This window comes from Argiope bruennichi, chromosome X1 (assembly GCF_947563725.1).
Source record: "Argiope bruennichi chromosome X1, qqArgBrue1.1, whole genome shotgun sequence".
Classification (NCBI taxonomy): domain Eukaryota; kingdom Metazoa; phylum Arthropoda; class Arachnida; order Araneae; family Araneidae; genus Argiope; species Argiope bruennichi.
In genome coordinates, this window is record NC_079162.1 from 102,093,323 (window position 1) to 102,121,058 (window position 27,736).

The following is a 27,736-nucleotide window of genomic DNA, read 5'->3' on the forward strand; positions in this document are numbered from 1 at the left end:
AATAAAAAATGTTAAAACTGTTTCTCTACTTAAATTGAAAGTAACTTATATAAGAAGCAAATTGAAATTAAGAAAAAGCATATTCTCTATAATTTTCTCAAGAATTGACCAATATATTAGTATTCTTCTTTTATTAGCTGGTAAATCATTTCTGCTGATAATAAAAATCTTGTTTTGCTAGGAATTGAAATGTTACATCATTGTTGAAATCAATTCTAAAATTTTAAGATAGTAGTGAGGTTTTACTGGTGGTTTTTACTGTTGCATTTACTAATTTTATTATTTCTTGCATTTCTTTTGGATTATTTGGAAATTTTCTTTTCTTTTAATGATATATTTTCAATTTTGTTTATGTAATATAAAGTTTTAGTTTGTTTTTGAATCATTTTTATCTTTTAAGTACATTATTTTAAATATATTTTTCCTCTTTTCTAATACTTATTAATTATTGTACATAATTCCTCCATATTTTGTATGTTACATTTAATGTATTTTACCGACATTTTCTAATAATTCTTAAGTATTGTTCATTCTCACATTTTATGTATACAATATGTAAATTATTTTACTTGCACTCACTTAAAATGATATTTTTGAATTTTATTCTATCTCAAAATATTTAAATTGTAAAATTTCTGATGGTTTCCTTTTTTAAAATTAACATCCTTTTAGTGTGTTTTAATGGTTTGAAATTGTAGTGTGTTTAAAATATATTTTTCTTTGATGAAAATTAAAATATTGCAACTTAATTCTAATCTCCATATAGTATTTAAAGAGTTCTGGTATTAGTGACTGAATCAATTCAGATTGAACTTTTTCATCTGGTGTTTATTTCAAAAAGTAAATAAATGCATTGTATAATTAATTATCCATAAGAAGGTGTGAATTAGGATTACAAGTCTTCTTTTGTTAAATCTTTCGCTCGCTTAGTTCTGACTGGCTTATTATTGATATTTCTCATTATTTATAATTCACTGGTTGAGAAGTGTATTCTCTTTAGAGATTCTACATCTGAGGAAAATGCTTATCAGGTTAGATAAGTCAGAAAAAAAATGTGTGGAAAATATTAGAATGTGATGTTGTAACTGATAATTTGATTCCATGTGGGGTCTGTGAACTACAGTCTTATCGGGATAAAACTCTCATGACTTTATTACTCATTTGACAGGAAGTTTTCTCTTCCTGAAAATGTACAGTATAACGTATGTGATGTGTGTATTTAAATTGACTAGCCAGTCTCATCATATTATTTGGCTACTTTGTGGAAATTGTTTTAATTAGATTTGGAAAAAGATTTTTAAAAATTCTAAAATTTTGAATGTGAAAGGATTGCTTTCATTCTAATTTCTTTTTTTATCATTGCATTATAATACTCATTCCATGACTCTTTACTAATTTTTTAAATTTATGTTACATCGCTTACAATCTTTTTAACCTGAAAACTATATGCACATCAAGTATACTTTGTGCATGAAAGTTTTATATCAACTGGAATTCTGTTTCACTCTGCATAGAATGCTGTATATTTATAGCTGTTGGGGAGACCTTTTGATATTTCTCATTATTATTTTGTTCTTTGATGCTAATGGAATTAAATATATTATTTTTGTATCAGGTGATGCTTTTGGAGTTTGCTGAAGGAGTTTTCGATGTATTTTGAATATTAAGCAGTGGTAAGTAATAAATTAAATTTTTGCTTGATTATTAAAGATGACAGCTTGCATTAAATATGTTATGGTTCCATGTACTTTAAAAACCAAATATTGTTTTTAAATTCTTTCTAGGCATAAAAGCTTTGTTGCAAAACTATAAGATGATTTTGAACACATTTAAAACACAATTCCCTTAAGAAGGCTTGCATCATTGATCATTGTAACTTTCAGTTTCTTAAAAATTTTATGATTAATACTCATGAACATCTCTTATGTTTGAGAATGATGGAAAAATTACAATACATACGAATTAAATTTACTGTGTCAGGAGATTTTAGAACTAGTAGATAGTGCTGCATATAATTTTTTGTATTATTTAGTAAGTGTTAATTCTCCATAATATTCAAAGCACTATTCCAATATGTGCAGAAATATGCTGCATAAATATTTATGATGTAAAGTACTGAAATAAAAAATGAATTATGTGTAAAAATATTTTATAGAGTTATTTTCTACTAGTCAATGGTAAATATCCTTCTTTAGATAATTAAATTTTTATAAACATGGAGTTAAAAATAAGAAAATGCAAAATCTGTAAGAAATGCAAAAAATCGACAATCATTACAACGATACATCAGTAATTGAGTGTTTTATGAATATATAAAATCATTTCTGCTGATAATGAAAATTATATTTTGTTATTCTTTGAACAGTTGTGTGATAATTATTGAAAAGAATTTTGGTCTTTGAGATATTACTCAATTTTATTCGTAACTGTTTTTTTTACTGAAATATTTAATAAATTTGTTATTTCAAATATTTCTTTCAATGGTTTGATAATTCTCTTCTTTTTGAATGGCATATTTTCAATGTTAGTTAGGAAATATAAAGTTTAGTTTTTTTATGCATCATTTTTTGAAGTAAATTGCTTTAAATATTTCTGTATTCTAATACTTTATATATTTCGTAATCCTTATAATAATTTGTTCTTTGATGTTGATGGTTATGTTTCTATTTCAGATGGGTACTTTTTGATTTCACTTGAGAATATTCTGATATATTTTGTATATTGAGGAGGGGTAAGTTGTAAATTATTTTTTGTCTGAAATATTAAAAATGGTAGCTTGCATTTTATTTACTGTGTATCCATATTCTTTTAAAGCCCAAATATTATATGCAAATTCTTACTGTTCATATGCTTCTTGGTTGCAAAATTATAAAATATTTTTAAACTCAATTAAATCTATACTTTTCATATTTAAATACAATTTTGTGCAATTTAAATAAGTGATCTTTGTCGCATTCTGCTCTGAATATATTAATACTCTACTGTATATAAATATTAATTTGAGATCATTATTTATTAGAGAAGAATAATGTCAGATTTAAAATGCTGGTTAAATAAAATTAATGCATCAGAATGTTTTAAAAATACCACACATGGATGGGTGTAATTTTTTCCCTTGTTTATGAGCTAAATGGAGAATCACATATAACCCACAACTACTCCAGTATGTATTGATATTTTATTTGCAAACTATTATAATATAAAAAATGTAATGAAAATGAAACTTAATATTAAACAGTATTATAGAATATGCTATTCTCCATTATAAAATGTTGCAATTTAATAGACAAAGTCTAAAAAACTGATAATGTATGTTGGTGGGATTTAAGTACAGACTTAAGTGGAACTATTGTTTCAGATAATTGTTACTACATACAACTGGTAGTATGTGTTAAAATTTATTGTGCAGATGCTAATAAGTTGAGTATTCAAATTAATGTTATTGTTTAGTTATGTAATGTTGTTATTGTTATAATTAACAGTTTATTGAAAACGTTTTTGCAAATGTTAACTGTCTTTCTCTAGTTAAATTAAAAGTAAATTTTAGAGGCAAAAAGTTGAAATTAAGAAAAAGCTTGCTCTCTACCATCTTCATAAAACTTTGGCAATATTCGAGTACTTTTATTAATGTGTAAAATAATTTCTGCTTAAATTAAAATTTTGCTGTTGTGCGTAGTCTTAAAAAGTGCATAAATTTGAAAATCATTTTTAAGCACCTTAAACATGCTTAAGTTTGAAAAAGAGTCCTTATGAATTACTTAATTTCTTAAAAATGTAGAAACTTTCTGGTTTCTGTTTCCTCCAGACAATGGATACAATAAATTGAAAGCATCGTTGTAAGGCTTTGTTCATCAGATGTATCAAGGAGGGGGTGAAAATTTGGAGAAGGAATCCAGGGATTTTTTTTTTTTTTCTCCAGTTTTCCCTCTTTTTTCAACTCTGTTTATTGAAACACTAGAATGATTATCCCAAAGAGGCAGTATGAAATATGTACTTTTATTCTTGAAATTCAAAAAACTTCAAAATTAAATTTTTAGTGTTTTAGATAGCAAAGAATTTATTTATGTTCGATTATGTTTAACGTTTTATGTGTTGTTAAAGAATAGGCAGATTTGTCCAATCAATAGGAAGTGGAATATAGATTAGCACGATTTATTCATCGCAAATATATGGTGGAAGCTATTGTAAAAACACTTCAAATGGAGCCTCTGTAATACATTACACATTTAATCAACGTTATGGTTAATAAATTGTTTTAAAGTAATCCATTGAAGGTCATATTAAAGGAATTTTATTGTGGTCATTTATACATTAGAGGACTGCCTAATATCCAGTATGCTGACATTTTAACTCGGAAGTCATAAGTTTTCAGTGATTGTGATTTCTTGTGTAGTCTTTTTTTATGTGCCATCCTTTTGAAAGTTATTATTTGTTGGACCACTCTTGTCAAATTTTAATTTTTTAAAAAAATTCTAGATTAGATCTTAAATTAAAATTGAAAACTGTTTTTCAAATCTTTTTTCACTTTTTTCAAATCACTTTTTAAACGATTTTTGCTTTTCCTCTTTTCTTACAAACTTTTTGTTTATTTCTTTCGCAGTGAAATCTGTACATCGATATTGGTAAAAGTTAGGAACATGAAATTTGGTATTAAGTTGCTTCTTGGACTAGAGAGGTCCACTAAGAATGATTTCTGAAAATTTTGATTAGAAGTGTGGTTAAAAAATAAAAACAGAAATTTAAACATTTTCCCACCATAATATTGAAGCATATTATTGTAAAAATTTAATTTTGCATCATCCCAAGGATGAAAAATCAAGTAACTTTTCTATGATATCAATTTTATTTCAATGTATTTTGTATTTAATTATAGTAGTTTTTTGGAAAATTAAGTTTGGATCCTGTTTGTAATGATTATTTTAAATGTAATGAAATTTCAAACAATTTTATTGATGACATCATATCATTGAGTCTTGTGATTTTAATGCTGTCAGCATCATGATAAAAACTCCTTTAATTAATTTTAAAATAATTTAATTTAACTTAAAAGAAACGTAAAAAGAAATTCATTGAATAAGATTCTGTACTTGATGAGTTGTTGTGTTTTAGGACAGTGTGATAGATTGACTGGTATTGCCTTCAAAAAATACATTTTAAATATGTATCAACTGTTTTTTCTTTTTATTCTACAGCGAGCTACAAAAATGGCATTTTTTTAACTTTGTGGATTTGTTTGTATTATTTATGAAAACATGCAATTTTTAATTAATTTTCATTTTTGAAAATAAGTAATCATGTTTTTGGTAACTTTTTAAAAACGTACAAGAGAAAATTCTTTTTAATTTTGCATATCGATTAAAAAGCATTTTTTATTAAATTTCTGAAATCTTATTTTCAAAAAAGCTGTGTACTGAACTTCAGAAATAAACATTGAGATAATTTTTTTTATAGATTGTCCGTTTCAAATGCTGCTCTTCTTTTCTGTTAAAAAAAAAAGAATGAAAGAAAAACTTGATCTAGGAAAAGTCAATTAGAACATGGTATTATTCTATCAATTTTCTGGCAGTTTTGCCATTCTTTTAATAGTATCCATCCTTGAAATGCTTTAGCTCATTGCTTCCTAAGGCTGCAAATAAAATGTTCTAGACTGCTAAATATGGCAAGTTGGTGCAAAAGCAAATTTACATTTTCTCTTGGAGCCATGTTGAATTTTACTTGTTGCTGCATTTAAAAGTAAAAATGGTTATGCTATAGTCCTACATCAATACTTATTTCTGAAATGATGTATCTATCCTAATTATTTGATAATTTATTAATTTTAATTATTGTTGGAAAAGATCACAATTTTTAATGGAAATGTTCTGAAAACTAAATTTTTTTTGGTAGTGATAGTTTTTATAAAAAAAATAAATAAATAACAATTAAAAACATGATTTGTTTTGCATTACAAGATGCTGTACAAATACAGAAATAAATATTATTTTTTAAAAAACCCATTTAAAATTAATTTTAAAGAAATTTCAATAAAAAATATGTATTATTATAAAAGCGAAACAAAGTTTGCCTAGAATGTACACTGATTTACATATGCATGTATATAAAAAGTTGTGTAATTTTTGCAGCAATTTGTCACTGCATGATCTGATTCTTCTGTTTATTGAAATGTTGTCATAATTGTTGGAATTAGTTCTAAACTTTCATACAGTACTGAATTTTATTAATGTTTTTGCTGTCACATTTTATTCTTTTGGATCATTTGGAAAATTTTTCTTTTAATGACATAATTTGAATATTGATTATGTATTACAAAGTTTTATTTTCCTTTTGAAACATGAAAGTTTAAATTTTTTTCTTATTTTACAAACACTTTTCTTTTGTAGTTTAATTTTTGGTGAAAAAAAATCAGTAGTGTCTACTAATTATTTTTATGGTCTTGAAGCTAAAATTCTTATCTTTAATGCATTTCCTTCCCTTATGATGCCCAATAACTCTTGATATTTATTTTATGATGAAAGAAAGAAGGATACAAGTCTTCTTTTCCCCACGTCCTTCAGTGATTTAGTTTCTGATTTTGTATGATGGTTGAGAATTGTATCTATTTGCAAACTCTTCCTCTCAGAAAAAAACTCGTTCAATTACATAGGGGAAATAAATTGATTCAGGAAGTAATGAAATAGATTGATAATTTGATTCCTGTAGGTGCCTAGTAAAGTATTTTTTATGATAGAATACATACAATTGTGCTGTTCATGGGACAGAAAGTATTTGTCTGGAATTAAAAGAAATTTGTGATAATTTATATTCTTTTTATTTAACATGTGCTTAGTATTTTTTTAAAAATTGAATATCATATCTGTTAAATGTTTTTTTTTTTAATGAAATGCAAGTTAAAATATTACTCCTTTAATGGGAGAATGAATTTAAATTGAATCTTTTTATTGCATGTTTCTTTCAAATTTAATAAATATCGGTAAAATAATCTAAATAAATCGTAACTGAGGATAAAATGCCTTATGTGACTAAGTGTCTGTTTTTTTATTTTTTTTATGTTGAGAATTGTTTCACTTTAAAAATTCATTTGGTAAAAATTCTCTTTAGGTTAGAGTAGAGAAATAAATTGATTGTAGAAGTACTGGGCTATGCCTTTAGGATAATAATTCTATTGTCAGTTGACCCTTTCAACTACACTCTCGTAATTATTGAACACTCACGACTTTGCTGCTCTTGTGACAGGAAATTTTAACTGTCCAGAATTGCAACTATCCTTTAGCTAATGGTGTACCATTAATGGATATGGATATTTCGGAGTATTGATTCCAAATCTGTCTTTTTTTTTCTGTTATATAATTCTAATTTTAAAAAATGTCATTATTTCTGATTGTAATAGGTATGTAGCGATGAAATCAAAATGAAGCTGTATCAGTTGCAAAACAGTGATATAATTAAATCTATACAATAAAGCAGTTTAATGCTGGTGATCAATATATAAATCAGAAGGTAAATCAATATAGAAATCGCATTAAATTTGTGTCAAATGTATATTAAAGTTTAAAATTTGAAAATATTTATGAATGAAAAAGAAATATCAGGAAATCAAAGTGATCATTAGAAGAGATGCACTAAAATAGTAATAGGAAGTTATCATTATGATGTAACATTTAATTGAGTAAAATGGAGCTAAATCATCCATTTCATTAAATGAAATTTAATTGTTTTTAATCTCAAAATTAATTTTAAAAAAGCAATTATATAGAGATGGGTAACATCTATAAAACTCATTTAGAACTATTTTTTTCTAGATTTTTTTTTCTTTTGATAATAATAATCATAAAACCAGAATTTTCTGCTTTAGAACTGTGGAATTATGTGCCTGAAATTTCTTTGTATTATGTGATCTATCATCTCTTGAAGAGTGCTTATGTTTTGAGTACTGAGACCACTGTAAAAGATTTTCTTCTGTTTAGATAACTAATGGTAGTTTGAGAAAGATAATCTTACTTGAATTTTCTTCCTATAGTTAATAGAATTGAATACTCTTACAATAGCTAAGGAATTCAAAAATAAAAGGAATGCAATAAAGATTACTACAAAATATCCTCAACATTTTGCCATTCAAAATATTGCTTGTTTTTGGAGAAGAGAGGACTAATAAAATTGCTGCCAATAACATAAAGCAGGAAAAATTAGAATCTGGTTTCTTGGTGTCTTTACATAAAAAGGAAATCCTTTTTGGAAAAGAAAATATTTGAACCTGAATGCAGAACTAATCCTTTCTGTTAACAAAGTGAGTGAGCCAAATATTTTACTTTACTGACAAAATTTTATGTGTTGCAGAACGTTATTGATGAGAAAACTGAACATTTGTAAGAATTTAATATTACAAGAAATGGAAATCTTTGTTTGTATTATTAATAAAACAAGCAGGTTTTTATGTTTCAGATTTGTTAACTTGGATCAGATCCTTAACTTTCATTTTTCTTTGAAGGAATTGATGTCTTGGTGAAATGCTAATATACTATTTTTTTTCTTAGTACATATAAGCGTAAGAACTGTAGTATAACAAAATATTTTTAGGAATACATTGAAAGGGCTTTAAAAAATTATGCTTCTATGTTTGTGAAAAATATTCATCAGTTATTAGTAATATACTATATTTATATTGCATAAATCTTGCTTCATTGTAACATAAAATTCTATAATCAAAACTATTATATTAGTGTTTCTTCTTATATCTTCTCAAAAGTAGCTTCTTAAAAATTTGATTATTCACCCTCAAAGTATTAATCTTCCTTAATTGTAGGAATATTAAAATCATGATTTAAACATAATTATTTGATCTGTATCACCAATAGTATGGAAATTGGTTCTATACTAGGGTAAAATACTGTTAATATATTATTTATATTCTGTTTTTAAGTAATATGTCATAATTGCATTCATTATTTCTTAGTTTATGGGGACTAATATGTGATCTCCCTAAGATTTATTTCATATATCTTGTAAACAAGACATTAATATATAGCAAATCTGTTCATATGTTTCTTTACATTTCTAGTTTTGTCATTAAATATTGTTTTGTCCATTTTTAAGTGCTTTGCAAATTTTACTTGATAAGTTTCTCTGTATGATAGGGTTTGAGTTTTTGCTATGAAACTGCCTTTCAGAACAGTTTCAGGATTATTCTTCTCATCTCCTTTTGCTGAATTAATGTTTTTCACTTGCATCTTATATATTTGAGGCAAAAAAAAAAAAAAAAAAAAAAAGTTAGCTTTTCTCCTAATGGATACTGAATCTGAAGAATAAAATATTTAGAACCCAAAGAATATCCTTATTTTCTATCAGCAAGATGATGCACTCATTTGTGGAGACAACTATTTATTTGCTCCACATCTGTAGTAGATTTTCTTGAATGCCTTTAATTTAAGCAAAAAGAAATAAAATTAACATACAGAAGTCTTTTAATTTAAATTATTTGAAAATGTTTGCATTTTGAAATTTGGTTTCATGTATTAAGCACTAAAAAACTTGACTTATAAAAATGTATGTTGTTTTCAGATAAATATGCAATTTATAGAATTTATGTTACGGCTGTTTAACTTGGGAGTGTATTTATTTATTATATAATTTACAAAATTTTTATGTTTTCAGTATTTTAAGGTTTAGAAAATTTTCCCTTATTTTGTGCTGTTTCTGTGTTTGTGAAAATAGTGAACTAATCAATCATGATTTTCTTTTAAAAAATATTATGCGAAACTATTTTAGATGGTAGTCTTTAATTCATTCTGAATTCAAATACAATTACTTCACAAAATTATTCTTTTCACTTTTAGTATGTTTTTTTTTTATTTACTTGTAAATTTTTGATAATAAAATAAAATTTCTATTCCTAAGGGCATTTTAAAGTATAATCTTTCTATAAAATATTTATATATATTAGATTTGTAATAAAGAAGAAAAAAAAAATCTCAATTTCTTTTTCTGTTCTTCTTTCTTTCAAAGCTAAGTTTATGTAAAACAGTATTCAGAGCATACTATTACTATTGACTCATCATTGACTCAAAAATGAACATTACTAAAAAGATATTTCTCAGGAAAGCACAGTTAAAAAAAATCAGCTTGATGTCTATATTATTCAAAATATGTCAGTGTAATTATCTGTTTTGTCTATTAATGATTTACCGTTATATCATTTTTTGATGAGCTACTAATAACAAAATGAAACAAAAATAGAGTCAAATGAAAAATCAAAAGAGTGAAGGTGAACCTTTTATTTGATTTGTGGGAGGGAGAATGCAAGAATCAATTGGTTAATTGCTTGTTTTTCTTCTGATGTGTCACTCAGCTGAACTCAGTTCATGAATTTTTAGGTTTTCAAGAACTATTCATTGTGCAGCCACATTGACTCTCTCCTATCTATTGATTTTTTTTTTCTGTGTTGAGTTTCTCTGCCCATGCTCATATTTAACTCAAGAAAACTAGTAACATGCATCCTGTTGCTTGATTAGAATAAGAGACGTATGGATGTGGATTCTAGTTACGGTTATCATGGGGGAAGATTTTCTTCACATCTGTGAATAGAAGATGGCACTGAAGATTTTAAGAAATTTAACATAAGATTTTAGTCGTTTTACTGTTTACTATAAGAAATCAAAGATTTTGCAAATTGTTTCTTAAGCGCTTCCAACACGCACGAAATCAAAACGTTCGATTTTTCAACCAATCTTTTAAATGAATTTTTTTTTTAAATATTTGTTTTATAGCTAAAAACAGTTTTACAATCCAAACTTTAAAAATAGGGTTTGAATTTTGATTTTTTTTAAAAGTACTTTCAGGTTCAGTGGATCTTTTAAAAAAATGGCAGTAAAATTAATGTGTCTTGGTTACTGCATTAAGAATATAAGTTAAGGGAATATGGTTACATTTCCTCTATTTATTTTTGTGTGAATCAAAAACAGACCTTAATTTTTTATTTAAATATCTTATTTGAAAAAGTTATTAGTTATAAAATACTCCAAACGCAACCAAACACAAAGAAATTTGCCCTCTATATAGGATTTCTTTAAAAAAAAGCACTTGAAATATTTTTTTAAAATTTGCAACATTTTGAGCAATTATGTTTGGATTTGCTACATTTTCAAGAATTATGCGGGTTTGTATCCAGGAAAATATAAACCAGCATTTTTAAAGTTGCTTTTTTTTATTATTATGTATATTTTCTCTTATGTATTTGAATTATGAATTTTGAATTTAAGGATGAGCCAGTGAAAAATTACAAAATCTGGATCTTATTTTTTGTGACAATTTAAATAAAATTTGAAGAGTTAATCTGAAGAAATATTAAAATAACGGCCTTTTAAAAAAATTTTCACAAATACCACAGTAATATTTGATATTTGGATTCTGTTCATCGTTACCGTTCTCACTCATATTATCTTCACTTGATGAATTAATAATAAATCAAATTTATAAACGTATCTTGAACGATTAGAACGTTTTCGAAGAGAAATATGCGTATTATAAATGCAACTTAAATAGCTATCACATTTTACACGCGCAGAATGTTTTGAATGTCATTGATTAGAACTACCTGGTGAGTATTTCTCTCAAAAAATATTTCTAAGTTCGTTATGATCGTTCCTTCGCTATCCTCTTCTATCAACGATGAGATTTCGAATCAATTCTGCGATTCTCTCCATTTTCCAATTTCGCTTACTCTTCAGATCACGTGACATCAAGAAAAGCAATTTGTGGGAGGGTTCTCCGGTTGTAGGTGAAATACCAGCGCCATCTATTGCCGATCAGATGAAACTCGCCAATGAATCGGACAGAACGGGGGCCTCCGAAAAGAGTGCTATTTCCAGTAAGTTGGAGGGGGTGAACGAGTGGCACACACGGAGACCAATCATCTTTCCTTTCCCGATCTGAGAGGAACTGCTTAGTTTCTCTTGTTCGGAGCATGTCGCAACTGAATACGGTTGTATTTTAGGGGATCGGTGGAGACAGAATATAAAATGATTAGGATAGACTCGGTTCGAGTAAGCAAACCGCAGATTTAAATGAAATCGTAAAACAAGCGTTTTATATTTATATAATGGCTGATGGTAAAATTTCGGCCTTGAGACCGCTGGACGTCAGGTTCGATACCCGTTTCAAACCAAGAACCGCCAGTTAGCTCGCTGAAATAGTTTAACTCCAGGTTAAATTCTAGAAAGGGAGCCCTCTTTCAGTAATGCTAAAAATAGTTGAAAATTGAAATTAAAAATTTCCTTTTCTTTTTTGCTTTGATATTCTTTTCAGTGAAGATTCCTCAAATTTCTCTCTAATAGTCACGAAAAGCTGCTGATGATAATATAAAAACACAGTTCATCTTATATTACATATATATATATATATATAAAATTATAATATATAAATTTATTGTACAAGGACTAAAGTCTACACAAATTTCCCAATATATTTATGTTAATAATTAAAAATAAAATAGTGAAACATACGTTCTATTTTACGAAATAAAAAATGAGTAAGATTTTAATTACATTTGTACATATTAATCTGTTAATTATTTTAAAGCTATTTTGCAATACTAACAAATTAATTTCCTTCAGACAAATAAAATAAAATTCTTTCCTTTAAAAATTTGTTTCCAGGGGGAAAAAATACTGCTCTCCATTATGTAACGACATGGAACATCTTAAATAAATGGGCATTTTCATTAATATTATTTAGCATCAATAGAAATTAACATTATAGTGTATACTCCAGTTTAAAATCAAATAATAAGTTAACCAACACTGATGTAAAATTATGATAAGAAGAATATAAGAAATCCTTCATATATCAGGATAAATATTTTAATGTACATCATTCTAGGAATACTGAATACTTTATACACTGAAATATAAATGTGTTTCAATGGGAAAGGAAATTAATTTTTTCATTAATTTTCCCAATATATTCATATGACTTACTGTATACAGCTTAGTGACAAAAGAATAGAATTTTTAAATAAGTCTTATGAAAGTCATTTATCAAGTCTTTATGAGAAAGAAAGAAAGAAAAAGACTGCTTATAAGTTTAAAAATAAGCTGGGGAAAAAAATAGCAGCCTGCATTCTGATAATAAAATCTTTGAAAGATATTTTCAAAAGTCATAATGTTGCACAAAATTAATAAAAGAATTCCCATTATTTATGTATGGCTACTAACTGACAAATGCCAAACACATCAATAATACAAAATAAAAGTTTTAAATAATAAGTCGGGAATTATAAAATTATCATTCATTTATAAATGTGATTTTTTTTTTTTTTTTTACATTATGTAATACAAAGCTCCATTAGTAATGGGCTTATTTGCTCATCATATTCAATGAATAAATACTCACTTGAGCAACAACTTTAAAATCTGTAAGTAGTTTTGGTGAAATAAAAGCATTAATGACTAAAAAAAAAACAAGAAACAAAGTGGAAAATGAAAAAAAAAAAAAAAGTAAAGTGTAAGAAATATATCAAAAAAAGTAATTAAAGTGTTTGTTTTTGCTATTAAAAGAGTTCTATATTAATCATTACTTAACAAAAAATGAAAACGATGTATTTTTCAGAATATGGTAAGTTACACTTGATATAGGAGTGCAAAGGGTTAAATTAAAAAAACATAAGTAATATATACATGAAATGTTTCTTTCCGATTCATCATTGAGCAGTGTTTTGCATGTTAACAATGATATTTTGCTTTTCTAATTTTAAAAGCTGGTAAATTTATTAAGCCTATATGTAAAAAAATATTAAATTATTCATCATTCATGTCAAATGAATTTTATATGTATATAGCAAGAGTGCTATCAAATTTATCATGTAGACTTTTAAAAATAACACAATTTCTCCATGTCAGGAAAATTTTTGAATGAAAACTAATTTTTACTCAATCAAAGAATGAGTTGTGCAATGATACTATGTACATAAAAAGCAATGTAGATAATTTTTTTAAGCTCAAACATGTTTTATGAAGGAAACTAATCATCAATACATTATTTTCTTATTAAGCTTTGTAATGCTAAAAAAAAAAAGAAAATGGTAGAGATTATGGAACTATAATACCAATCACACTGGAACTGCAATTTATCTATACACTTTCTAAAACAATTTAATTTTCGATCATTTTTCCGTAATACCATTAAATAAAAAATATAAAACTGCTCTACAGTTAATATTGTCTCGTATTTTTTTTTTTTTTTTTTTTTTTTCCATCTTGAATCAGCAATGGGCGATGAACAATTTTAGAAAGTATCCTCATTTCTAAATCAGTAATTATTCTTGTAATAACAATGTCTGAACATGCATAAACATTTTGAAATTTAAAAAAAAAGTATTTTTATATATTTTTTTATTCTGTCTGATTTATAATTCATCAAAATAATCACACATTAATAATCAGAGGCATGACTACAAAATTTCATATTTTGAGAAGGGAAAAATTAAACTATGTAAACAATTCTTCATACATACTTGCAATCAAACATTACATGTTTAGTCCACCAAAATCGAATGACTGAAAAAGTAAATAATATGATGAATACTGAAAACAAGGAACTCTGCAAAATATCAAGAAGCAAAACCTCATTTACAAATATTCAAGCATGCACGCGTTTCTTACTAAAGAAAAATAATACTGAAACAAATAGAGCAATAAATTATGAAACCAATTTTCTCAGTACTTTAATTATCTTTCATAAAAAGTAGCTAAGTTTAATAAATGACATTTCTCCTCAACTTGAAAATGACAATAATATCTGCAAAGTCTGAATATGAGATAAATATGAAACATTTAAAATACAGTATTTAAAAAAAACAACCAGGGTTCAATAAGATATTTGCTTGAAATCAATACTACGAAAAAGAATCGCAAAAACTCTACAATATTAAATATTTAGATTAGTTGCTTAATGTTCCAAGCATGCTATTTAGAAATGATATTAAATCACACCCTAGAAGAAATTATTAATGTAAAAATATTTCTCAACAAAGGAATATATATATATATATCAGAGAGAAAGAAAGAGAAATAAATTCAATTTTAACAATCATTTTAATAAGTGCATATGACAGATAATTAACAAAAATGCACTGATCTCAACAAATTCAAATCTTGAAGCTTCTATGTAATCCTCATTTGCATCTTTATAATGGTGATTACAACTAGGTACTTATTTACTTTGAAAGAATATCAACAAAAAAAGTTCAATTTGCACATAATCTCTCATCATAAAATAAATACCAAAACCTTTTTATCATCATAAAGGGAATCCATTAAATGTGCTATATTTTAATTTGAACTTCAGAAAAAAATATTTAATAGACACTATTATTATTAAACTACAAAAAAATTAAGTATGTGCAAAATAAGGAACAAAAGATATGAGTAATTTCTAAAGATAACTATTTTGATAGATTTTAAAATATAATTCACTAATTTCATTCAAAGTGAGTATAAAAGAAATAATTTATGTGTAGCCTATAAAATATGGCAGAATGAAGAAAGATATTTAAAAATTAAAACAGCAAGAATGTATATACACTCTTTTGGTTTAACAAAATATAGAGAAATAGCACATTCAATGCAAGCTACCATCTCACTTTTCCGGCAAAATTTCATTTAGTACTTCCCTCTGTTCCAATATTAGGAATATATTAAAAATTGCCTGAGTCATATTCAAAAGCACAATCTGAAATAGAAACATTTTATAATATATTTAGCTTCACAAACATAAAGGTCAAAATCATAATGAAATATATCAAAAGCCACCTCAGCAGCTATTAAATAAAGGACACTGCGGCACTTCTCAGCACAATGGAATAAAACTCTGACTGATACTATATTTTTTTCTTGTGAAGAAGATTTTCAATAATGAAATATGAATTTCAAAAATTAGTAATGATTTATAGAATGCATGCTAAAATGCAAGAATAAAAACAAGAAGCATAATGAAAATCATCCTTCTACATTCAAAAAGTTCTAGAATATTAAAATTGCTTTGCAAATGTAATTAAGACATATCTAACAGAGAAAGCAAATAGTATGGTGAATTGCCTACTCGGGGTAGGTCTCATTTAGTTCAAATATGCATAGCTTATATCTTGCAATTCCTGTAGCAGAAGCAAAAAAGTTATGAATGCTTCATAATAATAACACTCCAGTTTACAGCTCCCCCCCCCCCCGATTACAAATTAACAGTTAAAATGCTATATTCCAGTACTTCTTCAATTTATTCATTCCCTTAATCTAATCTCATAAAAAAAAAATTTCCACATGAAGAATTTGCCAAAGAGGACACAATTCTCAACTTCCAAAAATAAATAATAAGAAACCAAGTCTCTCAAGAAAGTGGCAAAAGAAGGCTTATAATCCTTCTTTACATCTTTATAAGGACAATTCTGCAAAATATTTATCTCCTAAAAAGAGAGAGGAAGGTTTAAAATTAAGAAGACTGCAAGGTTTAAAATTAAACAATATTTTAAAAAATTCATCTTGTGAAATTAAAGGACTTTAATAGGATTTTTAAAACATCAGCAATGGCTTTTTAACTGAAGCATCCCCTGAAAATGGATGCTAAAGCAAACAAACTAAGCAGCAATGGTACATTCTAAGTCTCCAGTCAAAAGTGCCTGTTGTAAATATTTAAAGTGTGATTTTAGAACACGAAATTGGTATAAGCCATTCCATCAGAGGAATATTTTTTTAAACTATTAGCAGCACTATAAATTATTATTTAATATATAAAAATTTGGAAAGGAAAATAATTTGAAAGATGTTTATATGTTATACAGAGTTATATATGCGTGTTAAATCTATTGTTTCAGGAAAATGGTATTTAGTGCAATAGTTGTTGTAGCATCAAATTAGGTATGGTAGTTTGTATGGTATAATTTAATAATTATATAAGTAAAAAGATAGGGAGAAACAAATTTTGGATTCAAGACCCTGCCTAAATGTTTTACACACACATAAAAATTTCTTGTTAATACCTAATGCTATGCATGATTTCAAAATCTTTAGTAAAGCAATACAATCAGCAAGGTTAAAAATATAAAATAATTTATGAAATGTAACATAAAAATGAATCTTATGAATTAATGGACATTTGTTGGATAAAATTATGTCTTAATATGTCACGAAAATTTTGCTATAATGCTTTATAATCTGATCTAGGTCGACCCATTAGAGTTTGATTTAATACACGTATGCATTAATGTCAATAATAAAATTCAATCTAGAACTAATTACTTCATTTTTAAATATATCTCATGGTTCATTCATACCTGTTAATTATACAAATAGCTACATTCTGGCATAATGTGAATTTGCTGAAATCATTAACTATTATGTAACAAGCAATGTCAATTTATAAATTATTAATAATATACTTATTACATTAATTACTTATTATATTAATTATTTGTTTTCCTGCATTTATTTTCAGAAAATCATAGCATAAAATGCTTGTAATAAAGACAAATACAGATATAATCCAATATAATAAAATTTAATAATATTCATATACCAAATTCAATAAATAAAGTTGAGTCTTATAATATACTTAAATTTTACTGACATTGAATATGAACATTACTTGAACAGACAAAGTTAATCACAAGTTGACTAAATAAGAAGAGAACTTTTTTTGCAGAATATAAAATATACCGCATTTAAATAATCAGTGGTATGTATTTAATATTTCAAAAAATTATAAATTTAACTATTGAATAAGAATTTAGAATGCCTTCCAGTGATACAAATTAGTATAAATAACAACCTAAAATCAATGTATTTTAATGATAGAAATCGATTACATTTTTAATGGATAACTGAATAGAAAAATATTCAAGAAACATAAAAAAGTTTTTTAAAAAATTCACATTTGAACAACTATCATTTTGAAAAAAAATTTCCAAGTGGTCTAACAAAGCAACTTTAGTAGCACATTTTCTATTAATGTTCAGGAAATTTATTTTTAAAAAATGAAGAAATAAGAGCATAAAGGGAACACTTTAAATATTATTACTGTATAATGCATTAATCCGTTTGCTTCATACTTCCTAAAATTTAAATTGTAACTATATATAGCTTTTATTTTCAAAAATTAGAAAGTCATTCATTTAATTACATTATATGAAAAGATGAAAATAGAGTTTCCTGTTATAACATTTTCAGTCAAGGTCAATGATAAAATTACAATAATAAGATTAGAAACAATAGCTATTTTTGCATACAACAAAGAAAGAACAAAATAATGGTAAAACATGAAAATATTTCAGAAACCAAATAATAGAATTAATTTATTTTGCTATTACTATTACCAGAAGGTAAATGGAAACCAAAAAATACAATATGCATAAGATTATTTCAAAAATCTTACTACTGGAAGAGTTTTCACTCTCAAATCAAGCACCTTTAGATTTTTTATTTCAGTCTAAAAAAGATTGGAAGAAAATGAAATTTTCTTACTGTATACTCATGGAAATGAAATTAATGTGAGCAATTTTTTTGTGTAACAGAATAGAATTATGAAAATGGAACATAAAAATGGATTGAAAATTTTACATTATTCAATACAGAAAATTCTATCAACAAATTTCAGATACATCATAATATGTGTAGCAAAGTTTTTAAACTGTTGAATACAAGCACTGTATGAATGTGAGAAACAAATAGATTAAATAAGAAGAGAAGGTTATACATTCAAAGTCAAAGCCTGTGTTTTGAAGTGTTCAAACACTATCCTTTGATTCAAAATGCAGAGACGAAAAAGAAATTCACAGATTAGAAAGGGTATAAAGTTGAGAACTCTGCATGGCAATAGCGGTAGTATTTGTAGTAAATCAATTTGGATGTATAGGATTATGTGAGAATTATGCAGTAACTTTATGTTGCAATTTAATCGATCTACAACACACTATGTCAAGATATTAGAGGAAATTCTTAGTTTAAAAGGAAGAAAAGAAGAAGAATGATAAAGTTGTGAAATAATTCCTTTTAAAGTAAAATTCAAACTTAAAGACCCGTTAAAACCTGTATGTTGCAGAATTCAAACAGTACCTTTTGTTTTAAAATGCAGAATCGAAAACGAAGTTCACAGATTAGAAACAAAGAATATCATTAGAAAAGTTGAACTCTGCATGGAAACAGCTGTAATACTTGTAGTAAAGGAAGGTGGCTGTATAGGATTACGCGAGAATTATTCAGTAACTTTATGTTGCAATTTAATCAAGTCAAGACACACTATGAAAGAGATTGAAAGAAATTCTTCTTAGTTTAAAAGCAAAGAAACAAATCTCAAAATCAGATTTTCACCACACAGGTTTCCAAAGAAAATTTCAGCTGTCAGATATTTTTGATAATAAATATGCATAATGGATTAAATATTTGTAAGAGATTAATATATGGTTTGAACAGAGTGTCTGCAATTTATCAGCATTATACAGATGAATCATTTAATAGTATGGAAGAAGTTAATGTGTTTATGGGTGACTCTAGAATAAATAAAAGTGACAAGATGTCAAATTTTAAAACTCCAGAAAAAAAAAAAAAAAAAAACTTATTTTAGATAAATATAAAGAACAAGCAATAAAACAAAATCCAACACTAGAAAGGCAGTATACCTCAAAAGATCAGCAGTAATCATTTTGACAGCTCTTGTTAAATTATGCAAAACAGCACACTTTTCAAGATTAGTTTGCTAAAATATGTTTTTAAATTATATTTAGCTATTAATTTTTTATATTTTCATTGCATTTTCTTTTCATTGTTATGTTGTTACAGCTATGTTATCATGTTTGAGAATAATGATTGAGTGCAGTTCTCCTTTTTCAAGCAAGAATAATCTCAGTTCTTCTTACTTTCTAAGCTTCATGGTAAAAACAAAGCTAAGTCCTCTAATTTGTAATGTTTTGGTTAATAAAAAAAAATGTCAGTTGCAATATTTTGTCAAATAATATGAAGCAGCTCTGCGAAATCGCAACCTCACTAATGTATCATGAAAGGGTCTGTTTGCATTTTTTTAAAATTTTTTATTATTATTATAGAAAGCCAATCAACAAATATTTTGACAAGACATCAACTACTATCCAAAGTTTAAATTGAGAATTCATCAAGGTTTCCCTACATGATTCCCTACCAATGCTTGAAATGTTTGCTTTTCTACCATTATGATTTGAATAGCTTTTTAAAAAACAAACAATTTTGAATAAGCATGTTCAAAAATCCTAATATATTATTACAAATTGATTTGTCTGAAGTACTTTTGATCTAGTAAACTTCAGATCAAACAGTAAATATCTTAAAATTAGTCTCACTCTACTGTGAATAACTATTGCATGAAAAAAAGTTTAAGTCATGCAACTCATTTTTTTTTTTTTTTTTTTTTTTTTACTGAAGTGTTTTTAGAAGAAAAAAAGAAGAAAAAAAAAGAGCTTTTAATTTATCTATTACACAAAGCTGCATATCATGTAAGAGTTGACAAGCTTTTGTGTCTGCATAATATTACATGAAATGCAGAATATTTTCATTTATGCAGAGTATTCATGTGATAGCAAAATTCCAAAAAATTACATGCCAAAAGGCAGATGAATGCAGTCCAGGCATTTCTTTCAACATATTGTATTGTCGTTGTCGTTCTAAAGGAATATCAGAAGGAAACTGCAGCTTACACTTTTCTATTTTTTGCAGCTCAGATAGGTTCTGCAACAATTGATATGTGACTGAATTGGACATTCATGTGTTCTGTGACGGTGAATCATATAAATGCATGCAGTTAATGAGGTTCTACTATTCTTCACTAATTTCTCATTGTTATGTTCCAATGTGTATGTAATATTCAATTAAATGTGTATTAGGTTAACTGTTTTAATTCAAAACCCCAAATATAGTGGAAAAGGCAAATGATAGATCTGGGCAATTAATTCTGCTTGAAAATGTATAATTATTTAAAAGGCATCACAATAAAATAAATACATACAAATCAATTCAATGGAACATAAAATATACAGATGAATATATCTTAAAATATAATAAAATATATGATATGTATTAAAATAGGAAAAATCAATACAGTGAAAAAGAGAAGACTATATACAAAAAAAATTGAACCTTAATTTTAAATAATGCAACCACACAGCATTCAACACAATTTAGAATCATTCTTTATAATACATTACTCAAAAAATAAATACACAGTAAGTTACTCACATTTTCTTTAAATAAATATGTTTAAAATTTCTTTTCTGAAAAAAAAAATTAAAATTCATATATGTAGTAGTCTCACAATTATATTACATTAAAAAAAATGATTATAAAATTATGTTATTTGGCTTGGTTTTAAAAAGCTTACTCGGCAGTTGTGGAATTTTCAATATTTGGAAGAAAGAATTTTAATAAACTTTTCACTAAAATGTTTAATATCATCAAACAAGGATGTAATTGTCAAAAGTACATAAGAGATGCTTAAATTTCATATTTTTTTATGCCAAGGTTAGATGGAATTAATTGGTTAATATAAAAATGATTTTCTTATCGTTTAAATAGCTCACTAACTATTAAGAGCAATGCAATAAATCTCCCCCCCCCTTCTTTTGTTTCCCTGTCCAAGCATAAGATATAAGTGAAAAAACATTCTCCACTATAAATAATTTTGTGGTGCAACTAAGCAATAGATATACTTCCTGGTAAATATAAAAAATATATAACATGCCTAAAATAATTTATAAAATGCTTACCATTTTTGTATTTTTCAGCCTCAAGGCATGCAGAGAATGTGCAATTTCAATATCATTAGGCCTGGAAGGAATGACAGATAGAGGATTTTATTCTGAAAGAAAATATAAATAAATAATAAAAAGTGTACCCTTTTTTTTTTTTTTTTTTTGTAGAAAAAAAATATAACTAAGAAAATATTGAATTTTTCCACAAGCTAATTAAACAACTAAACTGTTTCAATCAATTCAATATTATTATTATTTAAACAGCGGAAACATATAAACTCAGATTTAATTTTTAAAAATAAATCAATCATATTTACAATGTTAAAAAACTGTTTTTGAGTATGATGCACATTTATGTTAATCAACTATAATATACTAAAGTATTTTTGAAAAATGTAATTTTTTTTAAATAAGTCTTTATAACCTTTCAGTCATTAAAATATAGGGCTTCATGGCACACAATTAACATGACAGTTTATTCATCAAATCTTAATATATATATATTCAAAAAGATTTTCACAATACATATATATTTTAAATTGTGATATTATTAAGATTTAAAAATTGAAACTTTTAATTTTAGTTTTAAAAAAATAATAAGTTGCAATATATATAACATTTTATTTTAAAAAATTAATCAAAAAGTCCATTAATAAATTTGAGGTATCTGGGAATATGCTTTATAAATTTTACTGCAAAATTATATGAATGTCGTCAGAAGTAGAGAAAGTAATGCAAAACTGGATCAAATAGGGAAATAAAATTTTTCATGAATATAAAATGTATCACATGAAAAAAAATTGACAGAAATCAATGGCATGCATAAAAAATTAAGGAAAGTTCAATAGTTTTAATTACAGAGAAAGATTTTTAATGTCTTACTTTTGTCAATTTCAACATGAGAAAAACTGAAAAATTCAAACAAATTATTGTTTGTGGATAAGCCATCATAGATTTGAATGACAAGTTTAGTAGCAAAAGATATCACAATTTATAAAAAGGATTTTTTAAAAATTCACAAGCGAAACAAGAATTAAAAAATATATATACAGGCTAGGATAGTAACTTGGACATTTAATTTTCAATTCATTTCATACAGCTAATTCTACACACAATGACAAAAGAAAAAAAAAGTCTTCCCAACCATTTAGTTGGCAAAATATAGGGGTTCATAGCATAAAATGACAGTTAATTCATCAAATCTTAAAAATAACATGAAAACAAAAAAATATTTAAAAAGATTTTCACTACATATGTTTTAAATTGTAGTATTATTAAAGTTATAAAAATAGCAACTTTTAATTTTAGTTTTTAAAAAAATAATCAGTTGCAATATCTATAACACTATATTTTAAAAATTCAAATAATTTAATTATCACAACTAGTACATCAGGTGAAAAAAAATATTAACAAATTTATAGTCAACAAAACATTTTTGTTTGCTATACAACATATCTAAATTTTAAATGGTAAATTTATGGATTACTAACTTAAGTATCATTAAGTTTTTAATCCTCCAAAATCAAAATAACAACAATAATAAAAATTCACAATAAAAAAATTTAATAAAAAATTAAAAAATTAATTAAAAAAATTTTTAATCAAAGATCATATTAGAAACAAGTGAAATCATAACAAATATGAATAAATTAACATATATAAGTAGCAAATATGATTTGTTTTTGTTTGCTATTATAGATTAAAGAAGCTGAGCATAAACCAGAAAATACCCATGCTTAAAATAATTTCTGAAAAAAAGTTATAAATGGTAAATTTTTTATTCTTGCATTATATGGTTAATTTGCATTCTGTTATCTGGATGACCAGTAAAAGAAAAACTCAGAATCTTTAGGATCTAAATTAGATAGAGGAGGGGTGAATTTTTAAGTTTGACATTAAAATAACTGCTTTACAGAACAAGGAAGGTGAAAATTCTTCCCACAAATACCTTGTATATTGTAATAATAATCACCGGCTTCTTTTTCGTATGGGAAAAATGATGCAATTTTGATTTGAGGTCTATTACAGACAGTAAAAGCAGATATTTAAAATGTATTTTGCTACACAATGTCTATCAGTCATCTTCACTTTCAAATTCTCAACCTGGAAAAGCAGAATATCAAAAGGTCCTGAAGATACTCTGCTTTCAGGAGCATCAGAGGTCTATTCATGAAGATCTAAAAATTTCCTCCTTCCAACAGTTATAGGAGATAATCCTGTTTTATTTGATTAGAAGATAGTAAGGCATGCACTAATCAAAGCAAATGAAATGGTATTTAAAAGAAAACCTAGCTATAAGTGCAGTAGACATTATCAGGGATCCTTAGGATAATAGACATCATATAATTATTCCAATCTAAAGAGATAATTAATTTGGACACAAAATAATAATGATGGTTGCTTTCAATATGTTAAAAACAATTTCTCGACTGAGTAATGAATATCTACAAGCAGAGATTTTTTTTTTTTTTTTTTTTTTTTTTTACTTTCCAGTAAATCATAAATTCAGTAAAGAGCAAATATCTTCCACATCTATGTCTGATGTTGAGTTTTTTTTTTTTTTTCTTTCTTTTTCTTTTGCATGGCCATGTAGTTTTACATTAATTATTGAGAATCTTTTAGGCTATAAGAAAGCAGAAAACAACAGAGAAAGTTGCATGTATGCTGAAAAATTGGATTCCAATATAAGCATAAAGGTTCATTTTCTACAAAGTAATTTCGACAAATCTTCTTAAAATCTGGGACATATCAGTAATATACAAAAAGATAAGTTCCATCAAGATACCATAGCAATGAACCAAAAACATCAAAGCAGGTGGGGTACATAACCTCTGAAAATTTACTGAATTATTTCATTCATTCATTTTGTTTAAAATTTTTCCCTTTAACTTACATATAATATCAGTTTGTATATTGATTTTATTTTTGATTTATATGTTGATTAATTTTCACAATAAAGATTTTTTAAAGCAATGATTTAATTATGTAATAGTTTTTTCAACTGAAACAGTTTCGATGTGTTTTGAGTGCTACACACATAAAAGAATATATATTAACAAGAAACTTCGTTTTCACTTTAGCATAAAAATTGGAGGCAATTTTCTAAAAACAATTCCAGGTTAATAATTACTCATATAATGACTGCAGTATAATTATCACTAAAATAAGTGTTGTACAGATAAGTATCTTTGGTCTAATAGAAAAGTACAATAATCAAGAACAACAACAAAACACAAAAATGCTTTTATTAAAGTTTAAAACTTTTAATACATAAAAATCTATCAACATATAGTATATACATTATCATATGCATAATAAATTTAACTCATACTAAATATAAATAATATTTAAACAAATAAGGGTCAAATATGAAGAGAATGTATGATGAAAAAAAATGCATTGCATTAAAAAATTAAAAAATCAATGGCACACATACAAAATTTTGGAGTTTCAGTAACTGAAGACTATTTAGAATGCTTCCCTGAGATCAGTTCAACATGGATATACTAACAAACTAAAATCAATGCATGCTCATAAATAAATCAAGCTATATTTTTTATAAACAGCCGATTACCAAAATGTGCAAAGAATCATCCCAATAACAAAATTTACAACAATTTCTGACTGGCAACTACTGTATTCAAAAAATAATCTCTAAGTGAGCAAACAGACCAACCTCTGCAGTTCATTTTCTATTAAATTCATAAATCTTATTCAATAATTAAGAAATAAGCAAATGAGAGGAAGACTCAAGATATTATTATTGTATATTAAAGTAAGCACCTTGCATTAAAAAATGTCCAACTTATAAATCTTAAATAGTAATTATTAACAATATATATTTAAAAAATGAACTAAGACATAATTTCTATCAAAGGCATGCCGAAAAATAAGAACTATTTTTGCATCAGATTTAAAAAAAAAAAATTACTATTAAACATGAATAAATTTTAGTAATGAGGTGAAGATTTCCTCTAATTTACTTTACTTTGCTATCATTGATTCTAGGAATTTATACAAATCAACAAATAATACACACATGAAAGAATTTGAAAAACACTAACCTTAGGAAGATTTTTCAGTTATAGATCATGCAGAGACCTCTGATTTGAGTCTCACAAATTTTGAATGAAAAGATATCGAATTTTTTTTAAATAATAAAGTTTGTATGAAAAAAGTTATATGGAATAGATATTTATAATTTATCAATAACAAATCTAAAAATAGTTTTGAAAATTTTATACTATTCAATATCAAATAATCCACCAACTAATTAAAGATACATCATAAAATACTTAATAAAATTCTTCTTTATACAATGTGCAGAACTACAAATTATATAAATATATCTCTTTGTATAGAGAAATGATTTAAATGAATTTTAAATTAGGAGCAAAAAACATATACTGTCTGTATTAATAAATATGCTAAAATTAAATTTTAAAAGCTTACCTTCTAAAAGAATGTTCTTTAAATGCTGAACATACATTTAACAAAGAGATAGCTGGATGAGATAGAATGAGCTTCCTTTCACAAATAGATACTTAATAAGAATGTAGTCTATTAAAAATTATTGAAACATTATACATGTAATAAAATATAATATGCAATAATACATATTTCTATTGTTTAAATCATTTATAATTTATTCGGTGTTTATTAAGCTTCAACACTAAAATGTTTTTAATATTAACTAGAAATGGAAATTAGCTTAATATATACAAGATGGAGGGGGGGGAGAGATTTCTCTCTCCATTTCTTTCTATTTACTAATAAATAATTTATATAATCAAGAATTGAATTTAAATTATACAGAAGCAGTTCTGAAGAAAATTAAATATTTTATTATCTGACTGAAGAGGGAGGGCATTAAAAATCATTGATTTCTTATTGTAATTTTGTATGATCTCACTCATTACATAATAACAGACAGTTCAAAAAGGCCTTTAACAAAATTAGAAAACAAATAACTAAAACAACAAAGGACCAATCAGAAATATACTATCTATATTTTCAGAATGAACTTACTGTTGCAAGACAATGGATATTGTTTATATATATATAAAATTGTGAGGTAGGTAATATCACGAAAAAAAAAACATGAACTTACTTTATGGAACAAAAATAGAAATAATTAGAAATAAATGCATTCCTATCCACTGAACATAATAGACATTTTCTTGCAAAAAATATTCTTAAAATTCTACAAGAAACAAACAAATTCTACATTTAAACAATTATCATACAATATTTCATGTCATTCAGTTTTAAATGATGACTGGCTAAACTGTACAGAAATTTGCTTTATTTGGAAACTTTTATGCTAAAAAATGAAACAATCTAGAAAACTGAATGCAATAGAATTGATGGAGTATATTCTTTCTGATTTACATATACAAAAGAGTAAAAATTCTTAAGTATTATTATTTGTAAATAAATAGTATAATGCTCTTTTGGTTATAGATTTATTATATGTTGAGTCGATATTTAGATATACATTCGTTTCTTTTTCTTTGAAGTTAGACGAGAATACATTTCCTCTTATGGAATGAAGTTAAATTTAGAAATGATATTGAAAAGAACATTCATAAAACTGAAAAAACTAATAAAAATCAAGAAATGTGCAAAATTCCTAGTAACATAATCATTTATTTTCTATTTTTGTGAACTTTACCAGGTCCAAGTAAATAGTAATTTTCAATGTACTAAAAAGTAATTAACATTATCATAATATTAATTTACTATTGTAATAATTATTACTTACTATGATTATTATTGTAATAATTATTGTATTGTATTATTATTGTAATAATTAATACTTACTTACTTTGGGCTGTAATTCAGAATCTGTACCACTTCCGAGAATGCAGATTTTCAGAACGAGCCGATCTAGCCGTAAACAAGAGAATAAATACATTGTTTTTAAAATGAACGTCGTGATGACCTGCATTTTCAGAATATTAGCTTTTGTTTCAAAAGCCTTAA

General features: G+C 25.6%; 2 long non-coding RNA genes across 2 annotated transcripts; one reads left to right on the forward strand and one right to left on the reverse strand.

The window, feature by feature from the left end:
- Positions 1-801: 801 nt before the first annotated feature.
- On the forward strand, positions 802-21,857 carry LOC129959001 (uncharacterized). Its single transcript, XR_008783369.1, has 3 exons — positions 802-1,673; positions 2,673-2,731; positions 21,785-21,857. It is a non-coding gene; the product is annotated as an uncharacterized LOC129959001 (long non-coding RNA).
- LOC129959002 (uncharacterized) lies at positions 15,230-27,736 on the reverse strand. The gene is made up of 3 exons (XR_008783370.1): positions 27,575-27,736; positions 21,767-21,858; positions 15,230-15,720 (listed from the first exon to the last, which is right to left on the reverse strand). It is a non-coding gene; the product is annotated as an uncharacterized LOC129959002 (long non-coding RNA).